Genomic DNA, 19,842 nt, shown 5'->3' on the forward strand with positions numbered 1-19,842 from the left:
AGTGTGGCTTTCAGCACACTTTGGTTTTCTCGTGGGGACAGAGGGTACAATACTTGCACAGGTGCAGTACTAGTTCCACCTGATGCAGCTGAAGATTATGGCTTCCAGGGAAGCCCTGGAGCAGTGACAATGTTCTGCTACATGAAATAGCAATGTTCTTGATTTGTTGTTGCTCCATCATCCTTTCCAAGAATTTTATCATTATTTCTTGCACAAATTTTCTCTATTTGACATATTAAAGATGAATTGATTAATATAAATGAGAGGAATGAAAGGAAGAAGAGAGTATATGAAAAAACGTTTTATGTGTCAGTATGGGCATCTTCCCCTCTTCTGCATTTTCTTTTCCTTCTTCATTTTCTTCTTTTCTTCTGCAGGCTTTTAGCACTTTATGATGTAATCCAGAAATTAGCTAAGAGGTAAACAGAAAATGCAAAGTTAAACTGATTTACATGTTTAAAAGTTGAATGTAGAGGATACGAAAGTGTAAAATTAAAGGAACAATTCAGGTACTGGGTAATCAGAGAAAAGGAAATAAAAAGAAGTCAGAGAATATTGAGAAACTAGGAAAGAACAGATCAAGTGAAATTTGGGGGAGGAAACAAAAAAAGTATTGGGAGCAGATCATTATGTTCATCCATTTGCCATGAATTCTACTTTTTCTGATTAGCAAGACCACATGCTTCATTCTAAATTGATTTGCCAACCAAAAAGTATCTTTTTGTTAACCCAATGTCATTCTAATTTTAAAAATCTATTTACTTGTGTATGCCTTATATTTTCTTTCTGATTTTGAGTCACATTGAAAGCTTTTACTAGAATTTTTATGTTGATTCCATTTTTTGTTATATATGTACTTTGTCTTAATTTTGTCAAACTCTTAAGGATAGGAAAAGAAGTGAAATTATCATTATTTGCAGATGACATGATACTGTACATAGAAAACCCCAAAAACTCCACCAAAAGCTCATTCATTTAGTAACCAAATTCGGTAGCATAGCTGCATACAAAGTTAACACTCAAAAATTAATAGCATTCCTATACACAAGTAACAAACAGACTGAGAGAGAAATTAGGGAAACCATATCTTTCACAGTGGCATCTAAAAAGATTAAATACTTAGCAATCAATCTAACAAAAAGTAGTAAAAGATCTATACAGTGAAAATTATAGCACTCTGAAAAAAGAGATCAAAGAGGATATCAGAAAATGGAATATTCCTTGCGCATGGATAGGAAATACCAACATTATGAAAATGGCCATACTCCCAAAATTGTTGTACAGATTCAATGCAATCCCAATTAAAATACCATTAGTATACCTGACAGATCTACAGAAAACATTCCTAAAGTTCATCTGGAATCAGAAGAAGCTAGAATAGCAGAAGTAATCTTGAGAAACAAAGGAAAAAGGCAGGAGGCATCACAATTCCTGACTTCAAATTATATTGCAAAGCTACTGTGATAAAATCAGCATGGTACTGGCACAAAAACAGATCTGAAGATCAGTGGAACAGATCAGAAGATACAGATACGACTACAAACACACTCGGTCACCTTATCTTTGACAAAGGGGACAAACATGTTCAATGGAAGGAAGATAACCTCTTTAATAAATGGTGCTGGAAAAACTGGCTTTCCACATGCTAAAGACTGAAACTACACCTGAATCTTTCACCATGCACTAAATTAAACTCAAAATGGATCAAAGATCTAAATGTTAAAACAGAAACACTAAATTTATTTGAAGAGAGAGTAGGTAAAAATCTTGACAACACTGGGGCAGGCTGAGAGTTCATGAACAAAATCCAAACTTCTTTACTTCAAAGAATCTTCTGTTTCAAAGAATCCTACCATCTTGTCTAGTGAAACTCTGTATTATCTCTACTGTTTTATCAAATAATTATTTTCTTATTCCCTATAATGATTTGAGCAATCTTTCATTCTTACATATGGTAATCTGAGCAATGTAGTTGAGGATAGTGATATGTAATGTAACAAGCACTGTTCATTCATATTAGTTTGTCTTGAGACTCTGTATCATGTTGAATGTTCTTGCTTTGATTTGTTCATATTTGTGATACTGATATGCTGCTACTGGTCTATTTCTTTGTTTGTTTCTTATTTACTACTCTCTTTAAAATAAAAAAAAATTGTCAAATTCTTTTCTATATTTCTTATATATCATTTTATAATTGTGTTTCTTTAAAAATTCATATTATACTTGAAAAAGTTCATATCTTTGTTCCAATTTTTAGCTTCTGCCTCTGCTGTCACCCCTTTTAAATACTGTATTGACCTGTTTTATTTTGCTAAAATGTTTAAGAAAAATATGAAAACTTGCCTGTTACTTAGTGAATGAATCAATTCTGAAGGCCTCAGAGAGATATCCCTCCATTTCCTGACTTGTTTGTCTTTGGAGAATAATGGTTGAGCCCTGCAAAACCTTTTGTATGTTCCCTTCCTCATTCTCCAGCTCAAACGTGGTAGCAAATTTGCAGAACTTTGCTTGGAAATATGCACATAAATAAATTGAAAGGACTGAGCAGTTAATCAAGAACAGAGATTAATTTCTTACAGTTCTGGATGCTAACAAGTCCAAGAGGATGGTATTGGGTCAAGAGCATGGTGTTGGCATCCAGTGTGAGTTTTCTTGCTATGTCATAGGTTGGTCTAGTGCATCAGTTGGTGAGCAAGTGTGTGTGTGCAAGACAGAGAGAAAAAGTGGCCAAACTGATCCTTCCTCCAAGAGTTAACTCCTCTCATAAGTAACCTATACCTGTGGTAATGGCCTACACCCATTCAGGAATGTTTTTCCCTGTTTATTTTACAAAGGTCCTACTTCTTAATGCTATTTCATTGGTTATTAAATTCCACCATACCTTTGGAAAAGATACTGAAAGACACAACACCTCAGAAATCATTAGAAATGCAAACTTCTGTGCTTCAATATGTTGAGCCACAAACTCTGGAGGAGGGGGCACAACATTTTGAGTTCGGAAAAACACATACAAGTGATTCTTATATACAATAAAATATGAGGATCACTGAGCTCATGCATAATTTTAAATGATTTCAATATTTAATTTTTAACATCATTGAAAACAATGTAGAAATTGAGTACAGTGGCAAAAGTTTTCAAAGTTTAACTGTAGACCTTTAGATACATAGGAAATATTTTTTGCAATAGCTTCTGCATATTTCACATAAAAATGTTATGGAAAAATTTGAGTTTGTGGAAAAATGATGTCTTTTCTTTGAAAATCTACGATTTTTTTCCAAAAGCTCACAGCAATGCATGAATTAAGTGAAAGTGTTAAAAGTAATTATGTAAAGATAGATCTCATAATTTAAAAAGTACAACTTATAGACAGATAAGACAGACACAGACAAACATAAAACATACAACTTGGTTCTTTAGGCTTTAACATCATCAGCTTATATAACAGATGCTTCTAAAATTAAGCATAGAGCAGTTATTTGTATTGTTATGTATGGATGATTTTATGATTCTACAAATGTCTTGTGAGTCATATATGCCAATCCTACACCATCTATATATTGACTATTTGCTTGGTTAATTAATAGAAATAAAGCCCGAAGAAAGGATTTGAGAAGTAGTACTCTTGGGCAGTTACTCCAAAATCTATTTAATTTTGATTGTGAACTTATCAAAGAGTAAAATGGAGAGAAAATATTTGACATATAAACAATAAAATTAGAGTGGTGGATATTGTTTCATAAAAAGGTTTTGAACTTTGAATTTGCTTTGGTAGAAATTACAGGATATGGCAGAAGACATTAAAATACTATCATCAACAGAAAAGTTTGTTTAGTGCAAAATGAGATTTGGAAATGGATCTTAGAAGAAGCTTCAAATCTCATTCTTGTCCATTCAAGTTCTAATTTACTGCCCTTATAAAGCTGGTTTCATACCTGCTTTGCTAAGAACTTGTTCCAAGTCACCATCAGTCCTCACTTGCACAAGTGCAGAGGTCTCCCACAAGATCTCTCTCCCAGAATGCCTTGCTCCACTCCCTTAGACCACCCTTTGCTTCAACCACGTGGTTGTGCTTGGTGTTTCTGGGGCACATCAGACAAGCTTGTGCTTTGATGTATTTTTGTTTTCTGTTTTCTCAGATGAGATTGGTTTAACCTTAATATACTTATATTTTCATCCCTCATTCTCTTCTGATTTTAATCAAATATCAGTTCCTCAAGAAATTCAAAACTGAATAGTGGTCAAAAGTTCTATTTCACTTTATGCTTTTATTACTATTTAATTTGCTCCACAGAGTCATCCGTCACTGTACGTGGGAGATTGGTTCCAGAAACCCCCGTGTTTCACAAAATCTGTGGATGCTTGAGTCTCCTACATAGATTGGTACTGTAGTTGCATATAATCTGCATAAACCCTCTTGTATCCTTTAAATCAGATTAGATTATTTATAATATATAGTACAATGTAAATGCTAAGTAAGTAGTTGTTATATGCCATTATTTAGGAGAAAAATTGCAAGAAAAACTCTGTACCTGTTGAGCACATAAAACTTTTTCTCACATATTTTTAGTTTGCAGTTGGTTGAACCCAGGAATAGAGCAGGCAGCTGTATTTTATTAGTTAACTTGCTTATTCCAGTGTGTCTAGTTTAACACTAAGCCTGTAAACTGTGGGGAAGGGAAAAGGGTAGGTGGCTTCTCTTCTATGCTATTTCCACTGGGCCAAGAAAATGATCTCACAGAGTACATAGTATAATTAGCATCTATTAAATGAATGAATATAAACAATAGTGATTGAAAAATTAAAGTAATATATCAATATAAATTTATGAAATGAAGTAGCTAAGGCGGGCAGTCTAATTAAAAATAATCGACTCATCCATAACTATAGAAATGAATATTTAAAACTGTGACAAGAACGGTCGGTGTAAATGTACTGAGAAAACTTCAAGATGTGCTAAACTATGAGAAATTGCTTGTTAAAGCAAATGGAACTCCAGGTTCTTTCTCAGGAATATTTTTATGTAACAGTGTTACAGTAAATATAAAGACTCTTCCCAGTCTGACGTAGTTATAAAAAAAGAAAAAATCCATAAAAAATAAAACCTGAAAGTGGGGATTGTTAAATGATATGCTTTATTGATTCTGAAAAATTCTCAGCATCACAGAAGACACAAAGCATTTATAGGAAGAAAGAAAATGAATATACAGGGATTTAAAAGCGAACAAAGGAGCCATCAATATAAACAGCAGCAGAGCATTCTGCATGCTGGTGAAGACTGAGCTCATTAGTAAAGAGATGGCTTATGGACGACTCTAGGGGAGGATACAGCTAAACTTCACACCCTCGGTCCTGCAGAGCTGATTGTGAAACAGTCATGGGCTTACTTTGTGGGAAGCTGCTTTGTATGCTTTTTGGCCTAGGGCAAGATATAAGCCATTACAAAGGCAGGTGGAAAGAGACCAGAATTTTGAAATAAACAGAATGAAAGACCACCATGAAAAGTTGGCATAGTATAAAGTAAGATCTCAAATCCTATGTGAATGCTTTCAACAGACAGTAGGTTACACTAATGCTGAAATACATTAGGTTTCAACACATAAATATGTCTATGTAGATATATACAAATGCAACTATTTGATGATTTTTATTTTGGAAGATATTTCCTAAAAGAAATTATATTTATAAACTTTATGATGGAGCATCTCAATCAAAAAGCATCTCATGTCAATCATTATAGACTAACTAGGAACTATAATATATGGTCAGTGATTTCAATGACAATTTTTTAATAATGAGTAAATTAAAATATTATGACTGTAATTGTTTTCCATATTTATAGTCATAAAGGAAAAATCACTTGCACATTTAAAAATATAAAATGAGTAGAAATTACCATATTCTCTTCAAGATACGCATTTTTGTAACTATTTAATCGTTATGGATGACCCAACATGATTTCAGAAAAGATACTGTTATAATTATATAGTATAGATGGACTAAAGATACAAATTTTGAAACTTAAATTCTATCAGGAAATGCACCAAAGAATTTGATAGCAGGATAAGGAAAATGAAAACAATGACTGGTCAGAATTCCAGGCCAGCAAAGAACTGGTTAAAATATAATGATGTGGAAATCTGCAAGATATTAATTTAAGCAAAGTAGCATCATTGAAAAAGTGTGTTTTGTGTGCAAATTACTTTCTAATCAACTTGTTAAACAAGCTCACAGAAAGTAGGGTTAGTTTCAAAGAAGTTCTCGAAAAAAAAACCATAGTAATAATGGAAATAGGAAGGTGGAAAGGTGAGACCACATAGTGGAGCCCTACGGAAGGACAACCACAGACACAGGTGAATATGCATGTTTGGGCAGAACTTTGGGGTCAAGTGCGGAGCAGCAGGAGCAAGAGTTAAGCTAAACAGGTTATCTAAGCAGCAAGTGTGCAGATTGTCAGCTAGCAAGGCTGAAGGAGACATTCAGCATTTGTGAGGCAAGGGTAACTGCATCAGTCTGTGGTATAGTCCTTCTTCTCTGACCTAGGAACTTTGTAAGTCAGGCATAAAAGGAACACGTCCTTTGCAATCTCCATTTTTCTCTTTCTCTAAAAAATGTGCCCAAAATTCTACACATGGGGAAACAGGTGGTTAAACCTACTGGTTTGGATACATGGTACTTTTATATCTGAAGCACTGTTTCCCAGTTCATTCACAGAGCAGTTCTCTGTACAAGTAAGTGGTTAAAGCACATACATCACATTCATAGCCCAGGAGAGCTGGTCCTTGGTCTGACCATTATTAGTTCCACCTGTGATTTTGATATTAAAATTTAGCACCTTCTCATTAAATTCTCTAAGAATATCAATATTGTGACATAGCAAACTACCTTAGAGAATAGTTTTAAAACTCAACTTGACCATGACAAATTGTGGAAGCCAGCACAAACAAACCAGGTAAGGCTTGAAAAGCAGAGCCATATTACATGGCTTTTTCAAAATGAACTCTACTATTTAAAATGGTTATCATTAAACACATTCTTCTATTTATTAATTAGCACTGTAATCCGCTCTATCACTGGCTTCCAGTGCACAGGTGTCACTGAAATTTTTTTTTCAAAGTGCCTTCCTTAGAACTGATTGTTATCTTGAAGGGAAAACATTTTTCTCTTATATGATTTCTAATTTAACAAAGATGAGGAACTTGCCCCATGTATTCTTTTAGATTACTCTGAATGAGTGCTGTTATGTATGTATTTTCCTGTGTTTATCAGAGTGTTTGAAATATTAAACACTGTTGTATGAAATATTAAAATATGTGATTGGAAAAACATGCAAGGTGCACCTTCTGCTGTAATTCCAACTAGAAAAATGTTTTATTTTTCTATTTGTTATAAATGTTGGTTAAAAGTTAAAATTTTGCTTGATCATAGTTAAAACATTGGGTTCATGAGAAAGAAGCCCAAACTAGTAACACGCGTGCACACACACACACACACACAATTAACACTGGGATAATTGAAAGGTAAAAATAATTGGTTAAACTTCGAAGGTAATCTTGGCTAAGAGTCTTTCTAGATTTGGGGGGCCAAGGTTAGTGATAATAAATAGTTTATGCTATTGTCACAGTGTAATTGCCAAACAAAAAACAAATTCAGACCGAGTAAAGGAGAGGCTTTGTTTAAAAGTCGTATTTCAAAATAAATAAGATATGTTATATACATATACCAACTGCCCAGGAGTAAAATCATTTTGTATTGCACATATGTACTAAGAAAAATAAAAATTAGGAGAAAAGTCTTATTATAAGAAAGGAGGGAGGAACTGCTGTAGTGCTCGATGTGTTTATCAAAAGAGAGAAAAAGCTCTAATGACAGGTTCTGCCTCTGGAGGGTCTTTCACAAAAGTATCTATCTTAAGAGTCGGAAAAGAAGCTGGAAAACAGAAGATTGGGCCCGGGGAAGTGAGACGATACCATGGAGTAGTAGTAATATAACAGAGTGTTTCACCCAGAACCCAGACTGTTTGAGATGTGAGGAGGCTTGAGGCGGGCAGGGTATAGAGAGATTGTACATAGTTCAGAATGGGAATGGACAAACATTCAGCAGTGTGGGAAAAGGAGGGAATTGATATAGGAGAGAGAAACTCTCAACCTGCTAGACATCCAATTCTCGTACAAGTTCGTGTTCTCTAAAATCAACGAGTGAATTTGTGGAACAACAGAGGTTAAGAGCAGAATATATCTACTGGGGAAAGAAAGCTTCTGTCTGAGAGACAGAGGGGTCCTGAGTGGGTTGCCACCAATCTTACCTTTTCTAGGGACTTCTATAGAACAAAACCACAAGGTGAGGCAGCCCCAAGATGGGGAAAAATGGGAAAGCACAGGTAGGTATGAGGTGGGACAAAACTATGGTCAACCAATAACATCACAAGTACAATACTCAGGTAACATTAATGAAATTGGAGTCAAATACTGAGGCAAGTCATGTAGCAAGTAGGCATGAAGCTGAAAGGGGCTTTTCCTGTAGGGGGTTGGGTCAGTGGCTCTTCCTGGCTCCCTGAGGTGATGATGCCTGTTTAAAATATCAATCCCCCTTGCCTATCCTTAGGCGAAGTACGCGCATGAATTCCTTTCATCTTTTGTCATGAGATCTGGCTCTCAATGCTTTATCTATCTCCCCCACGGGAGCAATGTATCTCTCCTTCTGCACTGGCCCCTTTTGAGGGCGTATTCCTGTCTCACTGCCTATATTTCTATCTAACTTAGCTGTCTGTAACATAATTTTAAACATAATTTAGTTAACAAACCTTTTCTTAAAATTGATCACTGGAAATTATCTGTCCACCTAATATACGAGGCAAAGAAAAGTCCCGGGCAAATAAGGAGGAACTTTTAAAATTACCTAAATCATATGAGAACACATCTTTTTTAGTAGAATGGTTCCCAGACCCAAAATGGTAAGAAAATATCTTAACATTTTACATTTTCCAGGATCACAGTGCTCAGCTAAAATTCAATACCATCGTATGTTTATAATTACATTTCTGTAATGTTACTAACCTTATTCTTTACCAGTACCATTTTATATGAAATGTATTTTTAAAATAAGTAAACATTTAATATTGCCTACCTCTATAAGTATCCTGGAATTTTTGTATCTATGCTGAAATAGAAAGTATAAACATCCCATGAATCCAGTTACATTTCATGAAAATCACATGCAAACAAATGAACATATCATTTATTAAAAGATTTTAAATATTAAACCTGTCAATATACTAAGGTGAAAATATTTTATTCTTTGACATATCTCAAATTTAGCATGAATGAATTGGAGCAGTACTCATGATTTAGTGATCAATATTTCCCCTATCTTTACCAGAAAATCTGCAAGATGCAATTTAAGGTGAATGCATAAACTGGTCATTTCATTATTTTCTGGACATGCCTTCATACCACTTCCTACAAAATATACAGTTTGCTACAGAATAATCAAGAAGTTGTACTGCTGAATAAAATTGCAGGCAAAGTTAGTAACATATAACTGTGTGTTATTTTATGAGTAGAATAATTGATAGCATTTCTAAGTAGCAGTTTATAATTTAGCAATATGCATAATTTATTCCTTGACACTTACTTAGTTCACCAGTGACCATGGGCGTCTGCTGGCGCATCTCACAAAACCAAAGGTTGGATTTGGGGAACCAGTTCAACTGTAGCAAAATGTTCTTGGGTAGCTTCCGCGCTCTTCTGGAAGAGTTCATTAACAGATGGCAACTTGTCATTGCTAATGGAGTGTTATCCTAGAAAACTTCAAGGATTCCCGCAGAGTGTGACACTTTTCCCCTCCTCTTTTCAAGCCACCTCACAGAAATAGCCACTAATGACCTCTATCTTCTCACAGATGATTCCACCTTATGTTGGCTGTTTCCTTCCAAGCTACATCATGGCTGTTTTAATCCAAATGTGACAAAAGACTTTTGTTGTTTGACAGCTAATCTATGTGCTAAATATCAGCGATATCTCAAGGGAGCAGAAGAGGTATTGTGACTTAAAGGTAGGCGTCCTGAGTTCCAGCCTTGGCTCTGTGAGTCCTGGGCCAGATAACTTTTGAGCTGGGAATTTCATTATTCTCACTGAAAAGTGTACAGATTGTCGCAAACAAGAGCCTCATTTCAGCTAAATTTCTGGAATTCTAAATTCCTTTGATATAAAGAAACAAACCACCACACTGTTGGTTAAACAGATATGACTTTTTATATTGTTTATCTTAGTCTACTAAAATTATATTTTCATTTAAAAATTAGCAATTTGACCTCCATGGTATATAATAACCAGCGCTACCCACTATGATTTTATTTACCTGCATTGGTTGAGCAATACATGGATTTCAGAGATCATTTACAGTATAGATTTTAGGTGATTTTTCAGATCTATTAGCAAGTTAGCACGTTAGAAATGACAACAGAAATTTGGATAACCATGGCCAAGGGCATATAACATAAAAGAGCAGGCCATATTTCCGATGATATAATTTGTGGTATTGTTATTTACTTATTAAAACCTGAAATAGCTATTTTATTAATAATGATAACTAATATGAACATGACACCTACCAGTTACTTGGTGTGTGGTCACAAATATTTTTAGCTCTTATTTTACTTAAATTTTGATAATACACCAAAGCAATAAAGTTGAAAATACATAGTAGGTCACAGAACTGAGACATGATACAAATAAGACAGTCAGAGACAGGCACACGTCCTCCTTCCTCCACACGTCAAATTCCGCTCCAGGATTTAGCACAGCTACTGCTCTGAAAAGGAATTAGGCTTCCTGTCAGGTGCCTATCAAATAATTAGAAATCAGTGATTCTGATCAAACTCTTTTATAATTAAATTTGTTCTTACATTTTTAAACCAGCACTTTTCATTCCTTCCTTCCTTCCATTTCTCTCATTACCTTCTATTTCTTTCCCTTCATGTTCTGCATTGCCTTCCACATAATTATTTCATGCAGTTCCCATAGCATTAAAAATACTTCCTGTTATGAATAATTACTGACCAAGTCTAACAAATGTCAACGTACATGGCATTCAACTTCCATTGGACATATGTATTGTTAAATTTATAGGCTTTTTTTGTGTGCTTTGAAAAACACCATTTTCCTGCAAATATATACTAGCAAAAATATGAGAAAATAAACATTCCTGTGGTGTAGAATTTTTAATCTCTGGATAAACTAGAGAAGAGCCAATACTTAACCTAGTTTACACAAATGAAATGCAAATAGAGTTGAAATTCAATTCCCTACATAAAAAGATCTCTTAAAGAAAATGCTCTTTGGCTGGGGATATAGCTCAGTGGCACAAGTGCCTACCTGGCAAGTGCAAGGTTCTGAATTTAATTCCCGGTACCAAAAAAGAAAAAACAAAAGAAAATGCTCTCAATTTTATTGTTTTGTTTGTTTGTTTCTTTGTTTTTTTTTTCCGGTATCAGGAATCAAACTCATGACCTTGTGCTTGGCAGGCAGGCGCTGTGCCACTGAGCTAAATCCCCAGCCTATGCTCTCAATTTTAGATAAGACACTATTCAAATACTAGTCACTTTACAATAGATTCTCACTTGATAAACAATGACAGCTGTTACAATTGTATTTCTCATCCCTGTGATATGCTATTGTGTCTAAGCTATGAGATGGTAATTGGGATGATACCAGTTTTCCTATAATAGTGGAGGGGATGTTGCTATGGACTCCACAAGAACTCCATTTGTTCAAAGCAATCATAATGTTCATGTCTGAAAACATGCACCAAAGTGTTTTAGGCTCAGGATTTCAAAGAAATGAGACTTTTTTCTTCTAAACTGTACCAAACTTCATGTAAGAGATTAAGATTGATCATGTAGTAATTCTTAACAAACTGTGGAGTAAGAGCACGGGAAGGTACATGGAAAGTTTACTATAATTATTCCACATAGACAACTAGCTCTTATGTATCAATAAAATAAAGATAAATATGTATGTAAAATGATAAAAATATTATGTATTAGTATGTTTTTTAAATCTGGATAGCACACAACAACAACTCAGTATAAAAGTCAATGCCAAAAATTATTTTAAAAATTGATGTAATTCATTAAACTTTATGACTTTTCCAAGAGATCTTTCCCATCTTAAATTGAGTTAGGTACAGTTTTGAAAAATGATCCTTATCACTGCTGCACTTATACAGCATATATTACTCATTTGGATGAAAAAATATTTTTCTAGAAAAGGTCAGATTGCCAGATGTAGGGGTGTACACCTGCGTTCCCCACTAATCAGAAAGCTAGGCAAGATGATTGCTAGTGTGAGGACAGCGTAGGTAATTTAGCAAAACGCTCTCTGAAAATAAAATACTTTCAAAAAGGGCTATCAGTGAAGTCAGTGGTAGAGCACTTGCTTATCAAGCTTAAAGCCCTGGATTCAATCCCTAATAGTACAAAAAGAAAAAAGATAATTGGATATTAGGTATTAAGTTTTGGAGGATGATCAGTGTAAGCTAGAGTTTTCTAAAAGTAATTTGTTAGTGCAAAACTCTACATTTTCTGAATCGTACTTAATGTGGTTGAACGTAGTCAGCTGGGAAGTTTAGTGGCAGCCTTAACCCTCAGAAAAGTAGCTGGTACTCCCTTTAATAGCAAATAATAAACTACCAGACTAGAAAAAACTTGTATTTAAGGCTCTGTTGGATAACGTTATTATATCCTGGTCCCTGATCATACCAGGTTAAGGCCAGTGCAAACCTTCTTCCAAAGTGTGCTTTCAGGCAAGTAGTATGCATGTAAATATTTAACACCAAGCTCCGGAACAGGAAAGGGCATTTATGTAATTTACAATATGTATTGCCCATTAACATGGGGAAAATACTCCCATCAAGGGTGATTTCAAGCCTCATAGATACAAAAGACATAAATAACTTCAAGAAGATACTAGCCAAAAATGATAATATGATTAAAAATAGTGTTTTATATGTTCTTTGCTTTTAAAGTTACCTAATAACTTTTAATCACATTGTTATTAATAATGGCTATGCTTCATCACAAGATAACACGCTCCTAAAAAACCTTTGCAGTAAGCTCTTATGAAAGGACTGGATCTGGCTTAGCTAAAACTTTGTTAGCAATTAAAGTACTCAGTAATCACTGAGGAACTGCAACCTACCATGCTCCTTTTTGCCTTTACACCCCATTGAAAATCTGCTGTGCTGAATTTGCCATGTGGGCATTGCTTAATATTTTATTTTTATTTTCATGAACACTGGTGAGACAAATCTATTTCTGCAGAATTTCATTTTATTTATTTTTATTTTCTCCTTTTGTTCTCATCACCCAAATATCAGAAATTTAAAAAAAAAAATTCCTTATAAACAAAAATTCACTTAAAGATTACAAACATACCAATCTTCAAATACAGGTGACATTTAGGCTAGTGAAACTGCTTTACAATTGAAATTAACTTTTAATAAAGACTAAAGTACATATATAGATACAAACTCACAAATGGTTGGGAAAAATTTGTTAAATGCTGTGAATGTGATTCATACCAATTCACATGCACTAATAGGCATCTTGAGAAAAAAATCATGTAATTTTCCCTCCTTATTGCAAATAGTGCTATATGAAATTTTAGAAATTGTACAGTATGTGCTATGTGACTATCACATTTATCAGTATTTATCACATCTGTTCTAAAACTATCACTGAGTACATTTTGGACTAAAAAGCACTTTATTTAAATAGTTCTAATATAAAATACAGCTTTGCTCCCATTTATTCTGACTTTCAGAGTCCAGTGGATGCTACTGCTGGCAAAATATTTTCAAGCCTTTCTTTCTCAAAGAAGTCAACTCTCACACCAAAGATGTGTTTGATCCCATTGATTTTGCATTCTACGTCAGCAACTCTTGGACCAGGCATTTTAATTCTTTCATGTACAGAACTTACAATATGGCCTGAAACCAGTATCATCAATATGTTGGAAATAAAACTCTTAGGATTCAGCCCCTCAGAATTCCCTCAGGATCCTTGCATGATGCTCATGCAAATTCGTGCTTAAGAGTTAGTAAATCAGGGGCTGAGGATTTAGCTCAGTGGCACAGCACCTGCCTGGCAAGTGCGAGGTTGTAAGTTCAATTCCTGGTACTGGAAGAAAAACAAAAAACAAAACAAAAACAAAACAAAGAGTTAGTAAACCAGACAATGCTCCCGAATGAGGAGTCAGTGCAAATACGTGTCACATCTCTAGCACAAATCAGTTTCCCAGCACTAGGAAGCACTTGGAAATATTTCTGCAAGAATGAGTGTGTCTATTGCCACTGTATGAACAAGGAATAAATTGTTTGCAACTTTGCAGTTTGTTTTATTTATAAATGTGGCATGGTTAGTTTAACAGCAGAATGGAATAAGTAGTTTAGAGAACAATGGAAAGTGTCTAATGAAAAAGACAACTAATTTGAAGTTATCATTGTGTAATTACAAATTTTAGTCAAATATTTTCCTTGACAACTTACTTCATTTTTATTTCATCATTTCAGACTTTATATATTTCTTTATATATTTTCTTATATATTTCTTATATATTTTATATTTTGATATTACCTTAGGCCTTCTAAAACTTTTATTTTTAGCACATTTTCAATATCTAGTTTAAGAGTTACCAGTGTGTCTTACAATGAATGACACAGCATCTTCATGAAAATGTAGTTCCTTGTATTTTATTGTGTACTTACTAATTAAACTCTAAGAAATACAGATGTTTAAAAAAGGAGGAATATGTATCAAAACAATAAAAAATTCAACCAATTGAGTTTTTAAAAATTAAATTGGATTTTAGTAATTCATATACCAGGTAGCATCCAATCTACAAAATAGACATGTGTTCCACCAGATCTGGCAAAACAGTTGGTGTTTTTAAGGTAGAATGAACAGGAACAAAGAAATAGCACAGAGCAGAAAGCAGATTGGTTAACATCAGGTTACTTTCCTTACATGGGTGAAAGCAGAAGGCGTTTCCTTATATTGCTAGCTTAGACTGGCCTCTTGTGAAGGGTTGTTATGAATATCTTACTCTTTGAAAATTGTCCTCTTTGGGAATTCAGCTATCAATTCTTTTTTGATTTCTCAGGAGCTCAAATCTTACAAGTAAACAGCACACATGTTAGTTTGGTGGTAGAAAACTATAGCACGAGCCATTCGATTTTGTGTTGGTCAATCAGGACTGAGTATAAAACCTCAGTCAAAGTCAAGCCTCTCATTAATATTTAACATGTATAATTCCTACTGTTTGAAAATCATTTAATCTCATGTCAAAATATTACTTCCTACTAGACATTTTTATGATGATGAAATATATGTCTAACTATTTTCTTTTTCTCTCTCAAGGTGGCTAATACATGTAAATAAACAATGAGAACCTTATTGGCTATGCATTGGGGTAATCTGGCCATGACAGGTTGCAATTACAGTGCTCATAAAAGCTTCCTTTTAAAACCTTATTAAGACAAAATAGGCCTTAGTTTAAAATAAATGAGTAGGTACTTTAGAGTGACATATTGATTAGCTTAAAATTATAGTTGTCCTCAATTTATCATGCCTAGTATCATTTCAGTCAAGTCAGAATTCTGAAATGTTTTGCTGATGTTTAAAGGGATATCTAAATATAAAATCAAAGTGTTACTATGTGTAGCCTTTTGTTCTATTTTCCATTTTACTTATTTGTATTTCTAGGCATTGTAAAATCAGACTATTGAAGCTGCCATAGGGGATATGCATATTGTGAAGGTAAGGACATAATAACATATTCAAATGTGGTAACAGTGTAAAATATTTCTTCACTGGTTTAATGATTATAGAGGATGAAAAAATGACACACAACTCAACATACAAGGCCATCTATGCCTACTGCGTCTGTTTACATAACCAAGTGCTGCTATAAAGTATCAATAAAATGTTATTTACTTCTATTATCTTCTTACTATCTCTCAGAAACCAAGTGGAGCTTTATATATACTATTTTGAATCTTGTCAAGCAGTCCTGAAAAGTTAACCATTTCCCTCCATGTTGTAGATAATAAAACTATGTTTCAAAAGTCTCAAATAATTGGACTTAGTCAACAAAATTTTAAGCATTAGTATTCAAGTTCAATATAGTATTGAAGTTCTTCCCACATGCTCCATATTGTTCCACTGCCACATTGCTTTTTACTATGCTGCCAAGCAGGATGTATTCTGCCAGCAAGACGGTGCAGCCATGTTAGAACTCCTCCTAAAACCTACTAGATGAGATTATATATACATCTAAGCACATTCATCTTAGCTACCCTGCATATACTGCTGAAACCTGTCCTTGAACTAAGAAGCATTTAATTTGAGTTAGGAAGAATCTCGAGGTTGTTTGGTCACAGTCTCCCATTTCATAGATCTAGAATGTCTAAGGAAAGCCATTTCACTCAAAATTACATAGCTGAACTTTTGTCAGAAACCCTTTTAACTCCGTTTTCAGCATTGCCTAAGAAGGGCTTTCCGCAATGCCAATTTATACTACACAAGATGTGAAAACAGGAGACTGCTGACAACCACACTGATTATGGGTTAGCTTGGATGAAAGTGAACACGACTTTCATTCTCATAGTTGGACAGTAGACTACAGCAACAAGTACTTTTAGTCAATCAACAATATACAACTGGAGGAGATGAAAATGGAGTGAATAAGAAATCCAGGTAAATGGAGAGAGGGTTGTACTTGTAGATAATGGGAAGCCATCATATGGCTTAAGTGACAGATTGATTCCAGTAACCTCAAACGTCACAGTGCCTAAGGTGGCACATAAAGAGTGTTAAGTTGCAACAAATTATAATCACTAACCTCTTGTAGACTTGGTGGAAAATATATTATTTAAATATGTCAACAATGACATAACAGAGGAGCAATAATACAGGCACATGTATTTTATTCACACAATTTAACATTAAAAAATATAGAATATGACATATATACACTTAAAAGCTAATACATTTTAGGTTAATATGCTCCTAAAACCTTTTAAAGGAATTGCGTTAGTACTATATTTTTTTTCAATTTTAACATAATGATCAATTATTTATACTAGATGGGGAAATTTCAATTAATATTATAATGAAGTACACTTTTCTGTATTTATGTAAAGATTGATTCAGCCTCCTATAATATTGCAGAACTAGATTTTTTACATATCCAGTCATGGCTTCAACAAGATTTTCTATTGCAGCAAGCCTTAAGCAACAGTGAACGTCTAATAGATGGTCTATTTATGTGTTGGCTTTAATAACTTGTGTTTCTGAAGCAAAAATTTAAGTACTTTTCAAGTATTTGCATGCCAGGACTTCATAATGTAAGTGTTTGTGGAAAAATGACACTTTGGTTTTTTGTTGTTATTGGGTATGTATTTTGTCTGAATATTAGAAAGCCAGTTCCCATCCCACTTGGAAGAAATGAGCAAAAACATTCAGTGTAATAAATCATTAAATATTAACAGTGAAGAAAAATGTATAAAAATGTGAACAACTAAAATTCTAGTAACCTAAAGCCCAGTATACACATTTTCAACTTGTAGGTGTATTTCTGCTTCATTAAGATCTGAAACCCTGTCTCAAAATTTTAAAAATTATATAAAAATAGCTAATGATTTAGTACAGTATAAAGTTCCTGGTCTCAGTCTCTCATACTGTAAATGAATAGATGAATGAAAATTTAAGAAAAACAATTTAGAAATAATAATCGATTATCTTCCTGCCTCTAATATATTTTTAAGAGAGTACTCAATTGGCACAAGGCATAATAAACTCAAAAACACATTTTTCATAGTACAAAATTTGTAAAAACATATTTATCCATTAAATTGCCACCATTTTTTCTGGTTTGTCATATAATATCTTTCTTTTATTTGTTCTCTACTGACATACAAAATTTCATCTCTTCATCCTGAACTAAAGTTGTACTATAATTATTTTGTTCATTATGTAATTAATTGATATTCTTTTAAGTGACACTCTTTGTTATATTAACCACTCTGAAGGTTAAAGTTATTAGTTGTTTTTAGTAAACAATAGGATTAAATATTACAGGATGGACTGAATGAAAAAAGTACAGTTTCAAACTTTATTCTAGAAGCCCAAGCAGCAGTTAAATACTGATTAGACGTGGACCATTTTGAAAAAGGCAATTCTGATTCGTAAGTGCTGTGTAACTGAATGAATCATGGTTATTATATACATCCATATGAATGGGTTAGAGGATATGGCTTGTTTAGAACTGGGAAAATAATTTGGGTTTTGACAAATAGACTGGGTGAAGTCACTGACAAATGATTGAGTGAATGTTATTGTTTCATCAATGCATTCATATATTAAAATATATGGAGCCCATTAAATTCAACAAAACTTTGTTGAAGTAGTATTCCGTGCCATAGAATTTTCTGAGAATTGAGATCCAGTTAAACTCATGGTTCCTCTCCCTAGGGAGTCCTCTATCTAATAAGGCAAACCCATGTACACATAGTTGTTTGTAAATATTGATATGAATATAGGTGTAATGTACCATGGGAATCCATATAGCTTGGGTAAAGTCTTGTTAGTCTACAAGCTTGCTGACCATAAAATAATTAAGAGCATTTCTTCATTAACATCTCCACCTCCAATTATTGTTTCTCCATATATTATGTCACTTTGTGAAAATATATTTTAAGGACAACATGAAAATCTGTGTATACTAATGTCTGTCGTTCTATTTCTTCTGGCCAGTTCTTATCTTTATCAACTTAGCTCCATCAATACCCTCTCATGAATTGTCATTTTGTTTTGTTTGAGTTATACTTCTCCTTAGAAGTTATCATATAACTTTACAATCATTATTACTCTAACTTTACTAAACAGATTTAAAATATCTGTTTGATAGATCTTACAGTAAACTATTAAACTAGAGGGGAGGTTGATTTTACCTCTGAATCTCTAAAGTGTAAAATATTGAACATCTAGAATAAACTTGAAGAATCTTTCTGTAAAAAGGAAAAGAAAAAAACAAATTATTGAAGGAGGGCTGGGGATTTAGCTCAGCAGCACAGCGCCTTCCTGGCAAGCTCAAGGTCGTGAGTTTGATTCCCAGTACTGGAAAAAAAAAAGAAAGAAAAAAAAAGTATTGATGGAAAGCCTGAAGACATAGGGTAAAACATACAGTAAATGCTCATAAAAGAATCCAAAATTATCAGTATTACATCACTATATGAAACAGAGAAATAAGTAGAAATGATATCATTGTTTAGGAAAAAAGAATAAAAGAAATAAAGTGTAATTTATATCAGACTGGGAATTTAGCTCAGTGGTGCAGTGCCTGCCTAGGGAGTGTGAGGTCCTGAGTTTGATTGCTGGTACCAAACAAAACAAAAAAATCAAAACTCTATAGTATATCAGCTTGTGGAGAAGAAAATATTCTGCTTAAATTCATATCTACATATATTTCAATATTGCTGGAGCTGAAAGACTGAAAGAAGAATGTGGTCAATAACTTTAAAATGACGTAGATTTCCAGAGAGATGAGAAGGTAAGATTTGCTATTAAGAAAGACATGCATGTGTAAACACCATATTGTCTCACTTGCATAAGAACCTGAAAGAGTGAATAAAATCTAAGAGGTACAATAGATATTGCAAAAGGGAAGGAAACTGTTCAAAAGGAAAGAACTGGGAGGAGGGAAAAGAGAAAACAAAGAAGGGAAAATATATGTATACATACATACACGCACACAGGATAGCTAACATAGTTGTACTACTGAT

This window comes from Chinchilla lanigera, unplaced genomic scaffold, assembly GCF_000276665.1.
Source record: "Chinchilla lanigera isolate Chin_1 unplaced genomic scaffold, ChiLan1.0 scaffold00003, whole genome shotgun sequence".
Taxonomy (NCBI): domain Eukaryota; kingdom Metazoa; phylum Chordata; class Mammalia; order Rodentia; family Chinchillidae; genus Chinchilla; species Chinchilla lanigera.